A 19,593-nucleotide genomic window follows, 5' to 3' on the forward strand; every position below is an offset into this window, starting at 1 on the left:
AACAACCTCACCCCTTATCAATCACCAGCCCAAACGCCAACTCATTCCCCCCCCCACACTGCCGTTCACACTCCCACCACAGCCCTATGCCTGCACCCTAACCCTCAAACCCCCTTTTCACCCGATGTCAAAATCGCCACCCTCCTACTATTTTTTTTATTATTCTTACCCACAATTCCCGCTCAAAATGGCCCGTCTCCCTACTCACACAATCCCCTACTAAACTTTCCCGTCCGTCTCAACACTCTCCTCCGCTCATCGCCCTTCACCCTGCACACACACGCCGAGGCCCAAAAACCCACGCTACAACTCCCGCCGTTCCTACCTTCCGATTCCCCCACACTAACGCCCCCTTCTCCCGCTTCAACTCCCGTCACCGTCGACACTCTCCTAACCACCCGACCAGCAACTTTCACCCCGCCAAACACAAACACTCCAGCCCCACCAACCTGCAACTCCGCTCGTCACAGCGCTTCTTTGCAAACCGGAAGTGGATCGCGCCCCAGCCCCACAGCCACGAAGAACGCTATCATCTAACCAGGTACCCAAAAACTGTTCTATTTTATTATTTTTTTAAATTTCTTCAGCAGAACTTCAGCAAAACTATCTCCTATTCACCCTCACCCTCTCCTACCTACCCACCCAATACTTTTGAGCGCCAAAACTCCTTACCCTATCTTCCCCTTTTTTTTTTTTTTCACCAATCCTTATCTCTCTGCATTAGCCAATCCCCTTCTTTTCGTTTAGTTGCCATCCTTCCTAACTTTACCTTATTTATCCCTCACCTATCCCTCCCACTATTCCTACCCCTCCCCCCTGCTTCTTCTCCTCACACTGCTGCCTGACTGCCTCAGTCAACGTTATCACCCCCACAGTATAATCTGTGAGGGTTTCTTAATGTTTATAGTTATAGCTTATTTAGGTTTGCTATACTGCCATTAGCTAACTCGCAAATCATATGTATGTATCTAAAAACAAGCAGGAGACAACAAAAAGAAACTATATGAACAACAACATGGAGGTCAATATTCAAAGCAATTTAACTGGGCAGGAGAGGCTCCTTTCTGGTTAAATCGCCTGTGCAGGGCTATCCGTTGATAGGCAGTGGTACTTAACTGGATAGTATTGCTGAAAAGTTGAAACCTGCTAATAGTTGGGGGGGGGGGGGGGGCAGTCAGGCCACAGCTGGCACTTAACCGGTTAAGTGCTGATATTCAGCCCTTATCCAGTTAAGTTTACCAGCCACACAGGGCTGCATAAATAGCAGTCTTAACTGGTTAAGGCTGAATATCTGCACTTAATGCTTTCCATTCGCTTGGACTGGCCTGGCACTGAATATCCAGTCATAAAACTGGCAGTCGCAAAATAAAATAAAATAAAATCACTGACCACCGCTAGCTGAATATTTACCCCATTATTATTTCAAAGAAGGGTCATGTGGGGGGGTATAGGGTCACTGATTTATCGCCTTTCTGTGGTATGATCAAAGCGGTTTACATATTACATTCAGAAACTTTCTCTGTCTCTAGTAGGCTCATGATCTAAGGGTGGAGCTACAAGATCTGACTCTTATTTAAAACGTGGCCTGTTCTACATCAGAAACTAGGGAGTCAATATTCAAAGCGATTTAACTGACCAGAAATGGCTCCTGGCTGGTTAGTGCTGCTGAAAAAGAGAAGATACTTACCTATATTCACTGAGGACAACAGGCCATTCATTTTCACATGTGGGTCATGTTGCCCGCTGCGGAGCATTAAAAAGCTAATATTGCTTTAAGAGCACGTTCAGCGTCCCCACCGCACATGCATGAGTGACTTCCCACCCGCTGCAAGAGTGCGGGACCAGCAGTACAATACTATAGCATAGAATCAACTCAAAGGGGAGGTGGGAGTTTATGAGAGACTGAATGGCCTGCTGTACTCAGAGAATACCTGCTACAGGTAAGTATCTTTGCTTTCTCTGAGGACAAGCAGGCCATATTCTCACATGTGGGAATCACTAGCTACCAGGCTCACCGAAAACAACAACCATTGGTAAATTGGATCTTGCAATGTCAAGGTCAAAATACTAATTAACCTGAAACTATATACAACTGCGTGACAGTGCAGCCTGGAACAGAACAAAACAGGCCTGGGGGGAGAATTTGGATTCTAGACTCCAAACAGATTCTGCAGTACTGTCTGTCCAAACAGACATTAATAAGTAATAAGATGTGATTGTGTGGACTGAAGACCACATTGCAACCTTGCATATTTCTTCAATGGAGGCTGACCTCAAGTGGGTTACCAACACCGCCATGGCTCTGACATTATGAGCCTTGACATGACCTCAAGAGTCAGCCCAGTCTGGGCATAAGCAAATGAAATGATATCACCAATGGTGATCCCCATCCTGTTGGGGTCAAAAGAAATGCAAAGCTGGGTGGACTGCTTGTAGGGCCTAGTCTGCTCAAAGTAAAAGGCCAGTGCTCGCTTGCATTTCAAGGTGTGCAGTGTGCTTTTGCCATGATGGGCATGAGGTATGGAAAATGTTAGAAGGAAAAATGACTGGTTCAGATGGAACTTTGACCCATCTTAGGCAGGAACTGAGTGTGTACAACTACTCTATTGTGATGAAACTTTGTGTGAGGTGAGTCCGCCACTAGGGCATGAAGTTCATTGACTCTGCAGGCTGAAGAAACAGCCACTAAAAGGTCAAGTACTTCAGATGTCAAGAATCGAGTGGCTGAAAAGGAGCTTTCATCAGCTGAGTGAGGACGAGGTTGAGCTCCCATGACAGGCTCTGTCAAAAGCAAACTTCTCATGAAGCAAACTTGAGGCTGTCCAGAGATGGGCTTATCCTCTACATGTTGATAGGTATTAATTGTGCTAAGGTGAACTCTTACAGAGTTGGTCTTGAGACCAGACTCAAAGATGTGTAGAAGGTATTCAAGCAGGGTCTGTGTAGGGCAAGAAAGGGGATCTAGGGCCTTGCCCTCACACCAGATGGCAAACCTCCTCCATTTGAAAGAACAACACATCTTAGTGGAATCTTTACTGGAAGCCAGGAGGACCTTGGAGACACCCTCAGAAAGATGCAAGGAAAATAATTCTACACTCTCAACATCCAGGCTGGGAGGATATGCATACAGAAGACTGCTCCCCCAATGAAGGCATCCGATGCTAGACTGTTGTAGGCCTGCAGCAGTACTGAAGGACTTTGTGATTGAACTGAGTGGCAAAGAGATCCACTGATCGGGTATCCAATACTTGGAAGATCTCACTCGTACTGAGTTGCATGACCCAGCTCAGTCTGTCGGTCAGGCTGTTGGATTTGCCAACATGTAAGTGGCTTTGAGGAACATCCCATGCTGGACTGCCCAGTGCCACATATGAACGGCCTCCTGACACTGTGAGCATGATCCGGTCCCCCCGCTTGTTGGTGTAGTACATCGTAACCTGAATGTCTGTTTGAATGAGCACAATTTGGTTGAACTTGTCTCTGAAAGCCTTTAGAGCATTGCAGATTGCTGGAGCTCCAGAAGGTTGATGTGGAGCTCCATCTCCAGGGTTGACCAAAAACCCTGGGTGTTAAGCCAGTTTATGTGAGCTACCCAGCCCAATTGGGATACATCCATTACCAGCACCTTCTGGGAATGAGGAATTTGGAATGGAAGACCCACAGTCAAATTGGACTGAATTGTCCACCACAGCAGAGAGAGAATCAACTGTGGCTTCACTCGGATGACATCCACAAAGCTTGATATCACTGGGAAGCTAAGGTCCACTGGGCAGTTCTCATGTGATGAAGTGCCATGGGCGTGACATGACCAGTGGAGGCCATGTGGCCTAACAACCTCAACATCTTCCGAGCTGTGACCTGCTGGCTGGCTCAGACCTGAGTAGCAAGAGTAACAAGAATGTCCACCCTCGGCACAGGGAGAAAATCCCGCATGTCTAGCAGTGCTCTGATGAACTCCAACTGCTGAACAGAATGGAGATGGGCCTTGGGGTAGTTTAAAACAAACCCTAGTAGCTCTAACATTCGAATAGTTCTCGACATGGACTCCTGAGCACCGTCTTTCAATGTGCTCTTTCACCAGCCAATAATCCAGATAGGAGAACACATGGACTCCCAGTCTTTGTAGTGACGTTGCAAGTACTGCAAGACACTTGGTGAAAACCCTAGGAGTCAACGCGAGGCCAAAGGCAATACGTGGTACTGGAAGTGATGTGTCCCCAACCGAAATCGAAGATACTTCTTATGACCTGGAAGTATCTTCTGTAATACCAAAAGATTATTTTCTTCTTATTTCCACTATCCATGATGTATTGTAAGCCACACTAAGCCTGCAAAGGGGTGGGAAAATGTGGGATACAAATGCAACAAATAAAATAAATAAATAAATAAATAAATGTGAGTGTAAGCATCCTTTAAGTTCAGAGAGCATAGCCTGAATCATGGGGAAAAGGATGCCCAGGGAAACCATCCTGAACTTTTCTTTGACCAGGAATATGTTCAGGGCATTCCCCCCCCCCCCCCCCACACCCTGTTTTCTATTGCACAAGGAAGTACCTGGAATAGAATCCCTTCTGTTCTTTCCCTGGTGGAACGGGTTCGATTGCATGGGCCTTTAGAAGGGTGGATAGTTCCTCTGTAAGTACCTGCTTTTGCTGAGTGGGCAATTTGGCAGTCTTTGATGGCAATGCAGTGCGTAACCGAGACAGACTATTTGAAGAACCCACCGGTCTAAGGTTACAAAGGGCCACCTTTCTTGGAAAAACAAGTCTCCCTCCAACCGGCAGGTCATCCAGGATGATCACTTTTACTGCAGCTATAGTCTGCTGGAGCCAGTCAAAAGCTCATCCCCAGCTTTGACTGGAGAGCTGAGGCTGGTGAGAAGAAGGAGCATACCTAGGTCTCTGAGAGTAGAATGGACTCCTCTTTGACTAGCCCAAAAACCTTCTGGATGAAGAGGAAGTTGCAGATGAAGTCCGGCGGGAGAGAATATCTATCTTGATGAGGTCAGTGACCTCTTCCACCTTCTCTCCAAAAAGGTTATCCCCCGGCACATGGCATCCACCAACTTCTGCTGGACCGCCAGGTCCAAGTCAGAGATACTCAGCCATGAGAGTCTGCACATTGCTATACTTTGGGCAGAGATCCTGGTGTCGCAAAGGTGTCATTGGTGCCACTGGCCAAGAACTTTCTACACGCCTTCTGATGCTTCACCAACTTGCAAAGAAATTCAGCCTGCTCCTGTGGGAGACAATCCACCAAATCAGACATACTGTGCACTAATTTCCGCAAGTATAAGCTCATGTAGAGCTGGTAAGATTGAATGCGGGAGATGAGCATAGAGGCCTCATACATCTTCCGCCCAAAAGAATCCAGGATTTTAGTTTCTCTGCCAGGGGGTACCGAAGCATAGCCCCTAGAACTCCCGGCTATTTTGAGCACAGACTCCACCACCAAGGAGTGGCTGGGGCTATTCAAATCCAGGGGAGCTCTGGATCTGATACATCATGTCTATCTTCTTGGGCAGGACAGGGACTGATAGAGGGGACTCCCAGTTCTTCACCTGAATGTCCCATAGGATCTACTCAGCCATCACAGCCTCACACTCCCCCATCACAGGAGGGGAATTGTAGTACAGGACCTCAAACATCTCAGCCCTGGGCTCTTCCTCTATCTCTAAAGAAACTGGGATGGCAGCTGCCATTTCCTGACAAAAGATGGAAAGGAAAGGCTCTCAGGTGTTTTTCTTCTGTCCTCAGGAGGAGAGGGCTTAGATGGGATCTGAGAAGTACCGTGGATCCTCATCAGACTCCCATTAGCACACCTCATCAGTGCTGGCTAAGAACTCCTCATGCAAGGGCCGAGACCGAGCCTGTCTCGATAGGGAGGAACCATATTTTCGAGATGGGCATCAAGGTGTCAGCTCCACCCTCGGCTGGCAAGTTTATCTCGCTGAGCCTCTCTGGCCAGCTGGGTTCTTTTCTTCATACGAAGACACAGAACACAGCTGGAAGGGGTAAGTTCAGGCCCTCGATGCTGAAGACACTAAGAAGGAGTGTCTTTGCCAGATATGGTCCTATTGCACTGGGTACAGTGCTTAAAGCCACTGGGAACCTTGAATGATATGGTAGGGAAAACTGCTGTGGTCAAATCAAATGGCTCAATGGTGCCTGAAAAAAAGGGCAAAGCACTTGAAAAAAAATACAAAGGACGAATTCTGACCAGAGATCTATTCCAGGGCCGACAGGAGCAGGAGAGAGAAAACTCTGGCGCAGGGCCCCTCTTGGAGGCTGGGGAGGAGCAGACACAGCAGGACTTCAGGTCAGGTCCTCTGGTTTGGCTGGCAGAGGTTCCTCCCAGGCCCTGCCAGCAGAAGAGGTCTTCCTTCAGTGCTGCTCTTCACTCTGTCTTCATTGGACCCTACACGTCCTTCCAACTATCGCCCCATCTCCCTCCTCTCTTTCCTATCCAAGATACTTGAATGTGCTGTTCACCGCCATTGTCTTGACTTTCAAGTTGTTCTTGATCCACTTCAATCTGGCTTTCGCCCTCTTCATTCAACTGAAACAGCGCTTGCTAAAGTTTCCAATGACATGTTTTTGGCCAGATCCAAAGGTCTTTATTCTATCCTCATCCTTCTCGATCTATCTGCTGCTTTTGACACTGTTGATCATCGCCTAGATACACTGCCCTCACTTGGATTTCAGGGCTCTGTTCTGTCCTAGTTTTCTTCTTATCTCTCCCATTGTACTTTTAGTGTATACTCTGGTGGATCCTCCTCCACTTCTATCCTACTATCAGTTAGTGTACCTCGGGGATCTGTCCTGGGACCTCTTCTTTTCTCCATCTATACTTCCTCCCTTGGCACTCTGATCTCATACCATGGTTTTCAGTATGACCTTTATGTGCCGTCTTTCTGTCCCCCATTATTCAGCCTCTCTATTCTCTAATTCTGTCCCAGTCATAGCTGCAGTCTCTATCCTTTGATACTGGTTCAGTGTAACAGGAAAGCTTAATTCCTTGGATTCTAGTAGTGACCATTCACACTGCTGAGCAGGTAAATCACCCACCATAACAGTACAGAGGCAGGAGTGGGGTAAATGAGGGGCAGAATAGATCAGGGCCACCGAGAGACTGAGCTGGGCCCGGGGCAGGGCTGCCGCCCCCTCAGATCATTGTCATTGCCCCCTCCCCACACCGCAACTCCAAATACTTTGCCTGGCAGGAATCCCAAGTCCCCGCCAACAGAATAAGTCTTCCTCCAGTGCTGCTCTTCACTCCGCCGCATTGCCTGCCCTGCTCCTGCGGCTGCTTTTGTTCTCTCACGTCATGCATGCTCAGTTTCAAAAGCAGCTGCTTCGCAGGCAGTACTACTACTACTATTTATCATTTCTATAGCGCTACTAGACGTACGCAGCCCTGTACATGGGTCATGCAGTCCTTGCTCGACACAGCTTACAATCTAATTAGGACAGACAAACAGGAGAAATAAGGGATAACGGAATTACTAAGGTTGGAATGATAAAACATGGGTACTGAAGAAGTGAGTAAGGGTTAGGAGTTAAAAGTAGCATGAAAAAGGTGGGCTTTTAGTTTAGATTTGAAGATGGCCAGAGATGGAGCTTGACGTACTGGCTCAGGAAGTCTATTCCAGGTGCAGTAAGATAAAAGGAATGGAGTCTGGAGCTAGCAGTAGAGGAGAAGGGTACAGATAAGAGAAATTTACCCAGTGAATGGAGTTCCCAGAGGAAAGTGCAGGGAGAGATAAGAGTGGAGAGGTACTGAGGAGCTGCAGAGTGAATGCACTTGTAAGAGGAGTTTGAACAGTATGCAGAAACGGGTTACAAAACAGTGTATCAAGGTTGCCAAATCATCAAAATATAACAGTGTTAGCTTCTGCCAAAGCAATGTCCAACTCGCAAAGGAAGTTCTGACATAGATGTTATTTGATCCTCTAATACAAAATCTGAACCTCAAAACGCTCCTAAATTCTTAAAAAACTTTACACAAAGAAATATCACCTACACATGTAACAAAAGACAAAACATTGGTAGCAATCCTATAAATTGACACCTCCTGTTATGTACCACAAGGGGTGTGCTTAGTGCCAATTCTATAATGGTTAAGGGCATGTCTATGCTGTTATAGAATATTAGTACAAAGCTGCACTGGAATGCTAAAAATTAGGCATGCTTACTTATGACAGGTCAACGGCTGGCATAAGTGTGTGTGCCAAAGTGTGCATGCAATGTGCACAACTGATAGTATTCTATCTATAAGTTGTGTGTGTCTCTTGGCGAAATGCCCATGTGTATGCCATCGCCCCCCTCCCCCCCCCCCCCAGGGCTGCATGCTAAGCAATTTAGGTGCACTGTTTATAACACAGCACCTAGAACTTAAATGCATAACTGCCAATTACTGATATCTTGGCTACTCATTTTGTCTCTAAAACTGAGTTTCTGTGATCGACATGCTCTGTAAAGACTGAAACCCTGTCTTCACCTATGTCACCTAACCCAGTAACTTAATCGGCCACCTAGGATTCCTTCAACCTTCCTTCAGTTGAATCGTTTCAGAAGATTTTGACACAATTGCATCCTATGTACTGTCCATTAGACCCTTTTCCCTCTGATTGGTTAAAAATCTCATCCTGGAACTTCTCTCATTTCTCTTCCAGCTTAACAGAAGGATACTTTCCACCTGCTGTAAAAACAGCTGTGGTCAAACCCATATTAAAAAAATCTAAGTAAGATCCTTTGGTACCCAATAACTATCAGTCTGTATCTAATCTCATATTCTTGGCCAAAATTCTCAAAACGTTGGTATTCTCCCAACTTCAATCACATCTAGAAGCCACAAATGCACTCCACCCACGTCAGTCTGGTTTTAGATCAGAATACAGTACAAAAACAGTTCTTACAGCCTTGCTAAGTGAGTTACATTCTCACTTGGATGGAGGTCAAATTGCACTTGTGGTATCTTTAGATCTGTCAGCAGCATTTGACTTAATTGATCATGAGCTCCTCTTACAGCGTTTATATACCCTTGGAATAAAAAGGCACAGTGTACAAATGGTTCTCCTTCTTCTTAACAGATCATACTTTTAAAGTCACCCAGTTGGATCACGTGATGCCTTAGAGGGGAACGGCAGCAGGTTGTTTTTGCTCTCAAGCCCTCTCCCAGTCTCCACGACCCCCAGGGGCAGAAATGTAAATAGGAAGCATGGAACCATCGCACAAGAGCAGTGAGTGCTTTATGGATCCTTTTGTTACCAGAGCAGAGCCGGGAATGTCAAGCAAAACCGGGAAAAAAGAGCAAACAAAGACGCGAGGGCAGGCAGAATCCAAGATGGCGCAGAGCCCTGACCCGGAGCTACAATTGTTTAGTGAGTTCCAGATGCAGCAGATCACAGTGGCGATCCGAGGAGTGGTGGAGCTGCAGTTTGCCCAATTATCAGAGAAAATGATTATAATAGAGAAGGCACTGGATGAAACGGCGCGCCGCACAGGAGACCTAGAAAAGCGGGTAACAGAAACTGAAGAGCGGGAAACTGCCATAGCGGCCTCAGTGCGAGATCTTCAAAAAACAGTGCAAGAACAAGGCCAAGTTATCGACGACCTGGAGAATCGGTCTCACCGCTCTAATATAAGAATAGTAGGATTCCCTGAAACAGTGCCTGATCAATCACTGAGCACAGTTCTGGAGCGTTGGTTGAGTGCGAACTTAGCGCTAACAGACAGTATGGGAAAGTTATGCTTGGAGCATGCACATCGGCTGGGGCGAAGGCAGGATGGCAACATGCGGCCCCGAGTAATTATAGCTAAGGTACATAACTTTCTGCATAAAGTAGAAATTTTGAGAGGGGCATGGCAAAAAAGGGACAGTTTGTGCTATGATGGCAAACCGGTCAGAATCTTTCAGGATTATTCACTGGCATTGCAGAAACGCCGCAAGGAATTTACCCCAATATGCAGCGCATTGTTCGCTAATAAGGATAAGTTTATACTAATGTACCCGGCAACGCTAAAAATTCTCTCTAAAGGAAAATGGCATGTCTTTACATCGGCCCGGGAAGCCGATGCTTTTCAGCGCACTATCCTGCTTATAATCGAACGAGAAAAACGCCCAAGTTCCGACCTAAATCGGGAGATGGGCGTTTTTCTCACAAAAACAAATAAAGCGGTATAATCGAAAGCCGAACTTTGGACGCTTTCAACTGCACTCCGTTGCGGATGCGGACAAAGTTGACGGGGGCGTGTCGGAGGCGTGGTGAAGGCGGAACTGGGGCGTGGTTATCACCCGAACAGAGATGGGCGCCTTTCGCCGATAATGGATACGTTTGTAGCTAGAATTTAGGGCACTTTTCCTGGACCCTGTTTTTTCACGAATAAGGCCCCAAAAAGTGCCCTAAATGACCAGATGACCCCCAGAGGGAGTCGGGGATGACCTCCCCTGACTCCCCCAGTGGTCACTAACCCCCTCCCAAGCAGCAGTATGCAGGTCCCTGGAGCAGTTGTTAGGGGGTGCAGTGGACGTCAGGCAGGTGGACCCAGGCCCATCCCCCCCCTACCTGTTACAATTGTGCTGCTTAATGCTTAGTCGTCCAACCCCCCCAAACTCACTGTACCCACATGTAGGTGCCCCCCTTCACCTCTTAGGGCTATAGTAATGGTGTAGACTTGTGGGCAGTAGGTTTTGAGGGGGATTGGGGGGGCTCAACACCCAAGGGAAGGGTGCTATGCACCTGGGAGCTCTTTTACCTTTTTTTTTGTTTTTGTAAAAGTGCCCCCTAGGGTGCCCGGTTGGTGTCCTGGCATGTGAGGGGGACCAGTGCACTATGAATCCTGGCCCCTCCCACGAACAAATGCCTTGGATTTATTCGTTTTTGAGCTGGGCGATTTCATTTTCCATTATCGCTGAAAAGCAAAAACGCCCAGCTCACACCTTGGCGAATAACACATGGGCGTCTATTTGTTTTGAAAATACGGTTCACTCCGCCCCTTCACGGACCCGTTCTCGGAGATAAACGCCCATGGAGATAGGCGTTTCTGGTCGATTATGCCCCTCTATGCATATCAAAGCAGAACTTCCTGAGGGAATGCCTGTGAACCGTTGACGAGATGAAAAAGGATGCTGGCTGCCTTAGACTTTAAATAATCGAAGTGCTGGCTACGCACGAATATTTGGATTGTGTGGATCCAACACAAGGCGACAATGAGTAGGGTCCCAGAGACTGCTACCCTGGATACCTGATGAAAATATGACTTTCAGTAGAGAAAGGACTTGCACACAACAGAGCTGTACAATAAATAAGGTGACGATAAATGAATGCAGATCAGTTCAATGATAGACTGTGTTGCATAGTTAAATGTTAAAAGTTACATGATAAATAAGAGTGTGATAAGAGTGTGCTAAAGACGGGAGGGGGGACTGGGGGGGGATTATCACGGTGATTACTGATTTCCTCGATGCAGAGGGGAGATGAAGAGGGTGTTTTGCGGGAATTGGAGATTACATCATAGAGAATAGAAAGGTATAGGGGGGAAGGTAAGGGGGGAGGGAGGGAGCAGGGAAGGGAAGGAGGGGGTAAGAGAGTAACAAGAACCCAGATAACGACACTTAAGATATGGTTCCTTTTCCAACAGACACGCATAACAAACACACCACAAGAGACATTGACCTTTACAAAGATACGGGCTGAGACGTGAAGGGGAGTTGGGCGAGGCTGGGCGTCTGACCCCCACCAAAACAGCTTATCATGTGAGAGTATTAGACAGGGGCATATCTGGACTCCGGCGGTAGGGGGGGCCAGAGCCAGAGGGAGGGGGCACATTTTAGCCCCCCCCCCACCGCCACTGACCCCCCCCCCCGCCATTGTCAGAGCCCCCACCGCCACCAGTGACTCTCTCCACCCCCCTCCTGCCGCCAACCCTCCCCCGCTGCCATTGCTTACCTTTGCTGGCGGGGGCCCCAACCCCCGCCAGCCGAGGTCCGCTTCCACCTCCTGCTGCCTTAAAAACTACTTCTTCAGCCGGTGGGGGACCCCAAACCCCCGCCAGCCGCCCCGCGGTGTTTAAAGTTCATCTTCGGCCTCCGTGGCCATGCTGCTGTTGATAGGAGCTGTTGAATCCACTTCGGAGTCTGACGTCGTTGTACGTTGTACGTGCTGCGACGTCAGACTCCGAAGTGTATTCAACAGCAGCACGGCCACGGAGGCCGAAGATGAACTTTAAACACTGCGGGGCGGCTGGCGGAGGTTTGGGGTCCCCCGCCGGCTGAAGAAGTAGTTTTTAAGGCAGCGGCAGGTGGAAGCGGACCTCGGCTGGCGGGGGTTGGGGTCCCCCGCCAGCAAAAGTAAGCAACAGCAGCGGGGGAGGGTTGATGGTGGTAGGGGGGTCCAGGGCAAAATCTGCGGGGGCCCAGGCCCCTGAGGCCCCACGCAGAAACGCCCCTGGTGTTAGAGAGATCTCGAATGGCAGTTAGGACAGTTAGATTTACAACATGGAATGTAGGTGGCATTTTGACACCTATTAAACGCACAAAAGTTCTAACTGCATTGCGTAGAAAGCAAACTGATATAGCCTGTGTACAAGAAACACATTTGTCCCAAGAAGAACACACCAAGTTGCAGAGGAATTGGGTGGGGGAGGTATATGCCTCCCCGGCAGATGGACGCAAGGGAGGGGTGGCAATCCTAATTTGAAAAGGATTAGCAGCAAAAACAGAATTGCTAATGTTCGATCCCAAAGGGAAATACGTACTAATTCATTTATGGCTCTAGGGAAGAGAAATACTCCTGTTAGCGTTATATGGGCCTACTACTGGAGACCGGAAATTTTATAATGACTTGGTGCAGTTGTGTAGGCCCTATCGGTCATTAAAACTTATGATAATGGGAGATTTCAATTTGATCGCACAACCTGTGGAGGACTGCTCTGCACCAGGCCTGGCACATAGGGGGGGACCTAGGGCGAGAACCATGTCCACTTTTATGAGAAGTTTGGACTTAGTAGATACTTGGCGGGCACTACATCCGGGCCAGAAAGCTTTTACTCACTTGTCCAGGGTACATGGGACCTATGCAAGGCTAGATTATATATTAGTGGCACGCACGCTGTTCCCGGAGGTGAGACTAGTAGAAATAGGTGTGGCAGACATATCTGACCATGCGATGGTATGGCTGGACCTGGAGGCGCCCACTTACTATCAACAGCAGGGGAGGGGATGGCGATTCCCAGCATATCTGTATAAAAGTCCAGCATTTGTGAAATATATTAAAGCAAAATGGGAGGAGTATGAAAAATTCAATGAACCACATAAAGACAACCCTACCCTGTTTTGGGCAACTGCGAAAGCGGTCATGAGGGGCGAGGTAATGGCATACGTGCATGCAAGAAATAAGAGAATATCTAAGGCAATCCTCGACCTAGAAAAGAAATTGGTAGTAGCAAAGAGAAAACTAATTAGGTCACCGACGAAGGTACATAGAGAGAACTTGCATGCGATACAGGTGTCCTTAAACTCTCTGTTACATGAAAGGGCAACGAGAGGGATACTCTATAATAAATACAAACTTCAGAGGTATGGGAACAAGGTGGGGCCCATGCTAGCTGGATTGGTCAAAACTTGGGGAGACAAGGGAGTGAATACAGCAATGAAGGACAGACATGGTCACATACAACATAAGACACTGAAGATAGCAGATCTCTTTATTTTTTTTCCAATTCTTTTTTTATTGGTATAGATTTATCTTACATTACGCAAAGCTAGATAATAAAACAACATTACACATCATGTCTGGTTTACTTGTCTAACATCTGAAACTATCCCTATACCTTCCCGTCCCAACCTCCCCCTCCCCCCTCCCCCCCTCCCGTATCATGGTGGTGCTGCTTGCTGTTCCTTAAATTGTTCATAGGACTGCCATAATTTGCCAAAGGGTCCCATTCTTCCTCTTCTGATAGCTGTCAGTTTAGCCATTTGATACAGAAAGTCCACTCTCTGCAACACTTTTTGCATATCCGGCGTCTGTTGTTTTTTCCAATTTCTTGCTATAGCAATTTTTGCCGCGACCAGATATTGTGTCGCCAGTCTATGCTGCACCCCCGTCGTTGAGCTCGGCTTGATATGGAGCAAACAATTTTCGGGCTTGCATGGGTAGGGTTGCTGGATCACTTTAGAAATTATTGTGATAATTGCCTTCCAATAATCCAGTATTCTGGGGCATTCCCACCAGATGTGCATAAATGTTCCCTTCTCTCCACAGTTTCGCCAACAGTCTGCTGATACCTCTGGATATATACGATGCAATCTCTCTGGCGTATAATACCACCAGTAATATATCTTATATCCATTCTCGATTGCACTCTGAGCCAAAGATGGTTTAAAGAGATACCTATATCCTCTCTTCCAACAGTCTTTAGTTATTGTGGTTTGCAATGCTGTTTCCCATCTATTCACATACATTGTTTGGGGGTCAGTATGACTTAACAGAGCTAGATATAGACGCGATATGCTCCCTCTACCCCCGCCCTTCTCTAATGCATTTTCTAGAGATGTTTTCCCCAGTTCCAACTCTTCTCGTGCCTTGCTAAGGATATAATTACGGATACAACAGTAATATACTTGATCTCTGGCTTGCAGCCCGTATTCCTCCTGCAATATTGGAAAGTCTACCACTTTGTCCTCATCCCATAATTGACCTAAATTGTAGAGCCCTGCGCGTGCCCATTGTTTGTAGCTAATTTCTGACCCTCCAAGCGGAAACCCAGGAGCCCTACCTATTCCTGTCTTGTGAAAGTATTTTCTTTCAGGAAACCATTTCCTCCTAATTTGATGCCATGTGGTTAAAATGTGCCTAATTCCTATGGGCGCCCTTCTACCTAAACTCCCAAGCTCCTTGTCCAAAGACCATAGAATGTCTCCTATTTCTCTCATTCCCAACCATGCTCTCTCCCAATGCAGCCATTTCTTGGTAACCGCCGGGTGCCAATCGGCTAGAATTCTTAGTTGGGCAGCCTGATAGTATAATAGGAAATTGGGCACTCCCATCCCTCCTCTCTCTTTTGGTTGGTACATAATATTGCGTTTCACCCTCGGTGGTCTCTTTCGCCATATAAAAGCGAACATTTTTCTGTTTAAATGCTTAAAAAAGCTTCGAGGGATAGGGATGGGTAGTGCCATAAAAAGATATAGGATCTTTGGTAGAATAATCATTTTTATCGCATTAATGCGCCCCGTCCAGGATATATTTAAACCTTCCCATCTATCCAGTTCACCAAATAGTTCTTTCACTTTTTGAGGATAATTGGCCTCATATAATTCCTCCAACTTAGGAGTAACCTGTATCCCGAGATACCTTATAGACTTAGTGGCCCATATAAAGGGGAGATCAGCTTTGAGCCGTACTACCTCCTGATTCGGGACTGTGAGATTTAGAATCTCTGTTTTATTAATATTTACCTTGAAGCCCGATTGCGCCCCATATTGTTTCATTATCTCTATGGCCTGTTTTATGGAAGTTTCTGGGCTTGTCAGCGTCAAAAGGATGTCGTCTGCAAATAACATCAGTTTATGTTCCCTTTTCCCACGCACTATCCCCTTAACTCCTTCCTTCCTTCTGATAGTGCATGCTAATGGCTCCATTGTTAGTGCGAACAGCAATGGTGACACTGCACATCCTTGTCTAGTACCTCTCTTAAGATGTATTGGCTCAGAATAAGACCCATTTACTTTCAGGATCGCCAGGGGAGCCTGATATAAGAGCTGCAGCCATTTTAGATACCTCCCCCCCACTCCGATCTTCTCAAGTGTCGCAAATAGAAAAGGCCATTCTACTCGGTCGAACGCCTTTTCAGCGTCAACCGAGAGAACCACTGCCGGTACCTGTTCATCCCCGACCTGCTGAATGAGATGTTGTAGGCACCTAGTATTGTCAAATGCCTGGCGCCCTGTAATAAATCCCACTTGATCCTCATGTACCAGTCTGGGCATCATCACCTGTAGTCTGCTGGCTAATATTTTTGTAAATATTTTATAATCTACATTTAGTAGGGAGATAGGTCTATATGACCCACATTCTTGCGGGTCCTTCCCCGGTTTAAGCAGAAGGGTGATTGCCGCCAGCCGCCACGTATAGGGCAACTCTTGTGCCTGATCATATGCCAAAAACAGTCTCCGCAAAAGTGGGGCCAGCAGCGATGCATATAGCTTATAAAATCTTGCGGGATACCCATCAGGCCCTGGAGCCTTGGCATGTGGCAAATTCTTAATTGCTTCCTTTATCTCGTCTATTCCTATTGGCTCCGATAAGCGCTCTCTTTCTCCCTGTGTCAATTGTGGTAGCTCTACCCCCTGTAGATATGTAGTTATCTCCCCAGCTGTAGCGTCCACCTCTGATTTATAGAGACTTGTGTAAAAATTATGGAATGTCTCTTGTATATCCCCTGTTTCCGTGACTGCCTGGCCTTGTTGTGTTTTGATACTATGAATATGGTTTTGTGTCATCTGCTTTTTCAGCTTGTTTGCTAACAATCTACTTGCTTTATCCCCCAGCTCATATTGCTCCTGTTGAACTTGTTGCAATTGACTCGCCATTTCTGCCAACTGCAGTTCATTAAGCTGCATTTTATATTTATGAAGTTCATTCTGGAGATTTATACCTTCAGGGTTCGCCTTATGTTGCTGTTCTAGCTGCGCTATCCCCTTTCTAAGTTCTCTCTCTTTGGCTGCTTTTTGTTTATTTAAGTGGGCCCTGAGGGAGATCAGCTGCCCTCTCAATACCACCTTTAACCCCTCCCATAGGCTCTCTGGGCGGACTTCTGCCACATCATTAAACTCAATGTAATCTTTTATGTATTGTTCTACCTTTCCCACATTCTCCGGGTCATGAAGTAGAGCTTCGTCCAACCTCCAATACTTTCTGCCTCCCTCTGTATGTCCACTCTCAATAGTCAACCGGACTGGAGCATGGTCAGACCATATGCGAATGCCTATTGTTATTTTTTGAGCAGTTCTGGCCACCAGCCCATCCCCAAGCCAGAGATCAATCCGTGAGTATGAATTATGCGGTGCTGAATAGTATGTGTAGTCTTTTTCTTGCATGTGTGACACCCTCCATAAGTCTATTAGACCCCATCTATGCATAAAACTAGAGATCTTTTCTCTATCTTTTCTAGCATATCCCACCTGCCCTTTTGAATTATCCATTATCGGGTTCAGGGTCAGGTTGAAATCCCCACCCATTAATAATTGGCCTTGCATGTTTTCTTGTATCACTGTTTCAAGTTCTTCTATAAATTTACCTTGCCCTTCATTGGGTGCATACACTGTCATAAATGTATATTGAGTATTATACAGTGAGGCTATCACCATAAGATATCTGCCTCCCTTATCTTCTACTGTTTTAATAATGCGCCATGGCAGTTTATCTGAGAAGGCCACCAACACTCCTCCCTTTTTATGATGCTGCCTGTTCGCAGCGTGGTACATTACTGGATATCTTTTGTGGGCTAACATTTTCTCATGACATTTTTTTACATGCGTTTCTTGCAACATAATTATATCACCGTTCATTTTTAACAGTTCTGTATATATGCGCTTACGCTTAATGGGTGAGTTGAGGCCCTTAACATTCCAGGTCACACATTGAAACATGTTATACATTTCTTTCCCCTATAAGCTAGCCTAGTCAGCAACCACCAGATACTCCCCTCTTGACCCCCCCCCTTCCCTCCCCCCCTTCCCCCCCTTTCACACAAAAGACATGTCCCATTCTCCTTTGGGTACATGCCTCTAGCTGAGAGGAGTGACGTCATCTCCCGTCTCACAGCTCGCTCTAGAGACTTCTCCTTCCCCTCCTATTGATATAGTTCTTTGCCAACCTGTTCCAGTGATCGATCATCCAGTCAGTCTGTTGTCCATATCATTTTCCCGTTCGTGAATGCACTTGCTTGCCCGATATTTGTCGTCGGAGGCGTCCTCGGCCTTGTGATACCCTTTGCCATTTAGGTTTTGGAGGGCAGACTACCGCTCCTTGCCCATCTTGTGGAGGATCCTCTGTAGTCTCCCTTCGTTTCAGATACTCCTGCGCTTCTTCAATTGACGCCACTCTCCTTTGCTTTCCCTCTTGAAAAAAGGTTAAGGCAAATGGGTACTGCCATTTATATGATATTCCTTCGTCTCTCAACTGTGCAGTCAACGGGCGGAGTTCTCCCCTTCGTTTAAGGGTCAATGCTGATATGTCCTGGTATAATTCAATCGGGTAGCTCTCCCAAGTTATAGGGGCCGCCCCTCTTGCCTTCTTCATCACTGCTTCTTTCACTGTGAATTTTGTAAAACATGCCACTATATCTTTCGGCTGGTTTTGTTTTCGCACACCCAGTGCCCTATGGGCACGTTCAATGCTTATTGTTGTTTTATCATAGCATTCAGATTCAGTAGATAATAATTGCGCTGCAATGGATCTCACCACCTCTTCACAATTGTTAAATTCAGGCACCTCAGGTATCCCCCGGATTCTTATATTGGAGCGTCTGCTCCTATTCTCTAGGTCCTCAACTTTGTCTATGAGGTATCTGGCTTCATTTTTCCTCTCTTCCAATTGTTGCTCCATAGCTTTTAACGCTTCTCCCTGCTCCTCTTGCTCGTTTTCTACCTCCAGGACTCGATTTCCTAGCTCAGTGATTTCCCCTCGCAGCTCCGCGCTCAGCTGGGCAAAGTCCCTTCGCACTTCTTTGAGATCCGTTTTGATCTCTTGAAACCATGAGCAGAGCTTCGCCCATATTTCTGGTTCTACCTCCATTCTTTCATTTGAAGGTTCATCGCGTGCTCGCTCTGTGTTTTCCTGTTCTTCCCTCGTGCTGCGGGCGCCATTTTGTTCCGTTCTCCCTTTCTGTTGCTGATATGAGAACGCTGCTAGGTCCGGGAGTTTTGCCTTCGCTTGCGACATCCTTTGATTTCGTTCTTCTTCACCAGTCAGTCGCTATGCTTTTCAGCCGATTTGCGGGGTAAGGATCGCTACTTAAATGCTTCTTTTAGTGCTGTTCTGCGGGAGCTTCGTTCTCACTGCTCCATTCAGTAGCGTGACGTCACTTCCCCTCAGCAGATCTCTTTAAGCAACATTTTACAGAATTGTATGCGGCCCTGGAGGGAGGAGATGGGGTGACCCTAAATGATTACTTAGCAAAGGTAAAATTGCCAACTCTGACAGAACAGGAGTTAGAACTGCTAAATGCCCCTATTTCAGGGAAAGAACTGCAGGAGGGGGTGAAAACATTAAAGTTACACTCCGCCCCCGGGCCAGATGGTCTGTCAGGGGAGTTTTATAAATTATTAAGTGACAAGATCACGGGCCCCCTGGTCTCTTACTATGACCAGGCAATAAGGAAAGGGCGGTTCTCTAGATGGGCAAATGAAGCTCTGATCATTGTACTTAAAAAGCCCAGTAGAGAAGAAAACCTCCTGGATTCATACTGGCCGATATCATTAATAAATTTGGACCTTAAATTACTAGCAAAAATTATGGCATCCCGACTAGCACAGATACTGCCTCGGTTAATTAGTACGGAACAGGTGGGCTTTGTCAAAACTCGGCAG

General features: G+C 46.8%; 1 protein-coding gene across 1 annotated transcript in view; it reads left to right on the forward strand.

The window, feature by feature from the left end:
• The first annotated feature begins 227 nt into the window (after window positions 1-227).
• TOMM40 (translocase of outer mitochondrial membrane 40) overlaps window positions 228-19,593 on the forward strand; it is a 561,556-nt gene continuing 542,190 nt past the window's right edge. The window contains exon 1 of the mRNA XM_030211383.1: window positions 228-541. The gene's annotated coding sequence lies outside the window, so the exon portion shown is untranslated. The remainder of the gene's footprint in view (window positions 542-19,593) is intronic.

Source organism: Microcaecilia unicolor, chromosome 8 (assembly GCF_901765095.1).
Source record: "Microcaecilia unicolor chromosome 8, aMicUni1.1, whole genome shotgun sequence".
In the NCBI taxonomy this organism is placed as follows: Eukaryota; Metazoa; Chordata; class Amphibia; order Gymnophiona; family Siphonopidae; genus Microcaecilia; species Microcaecilia unicolor.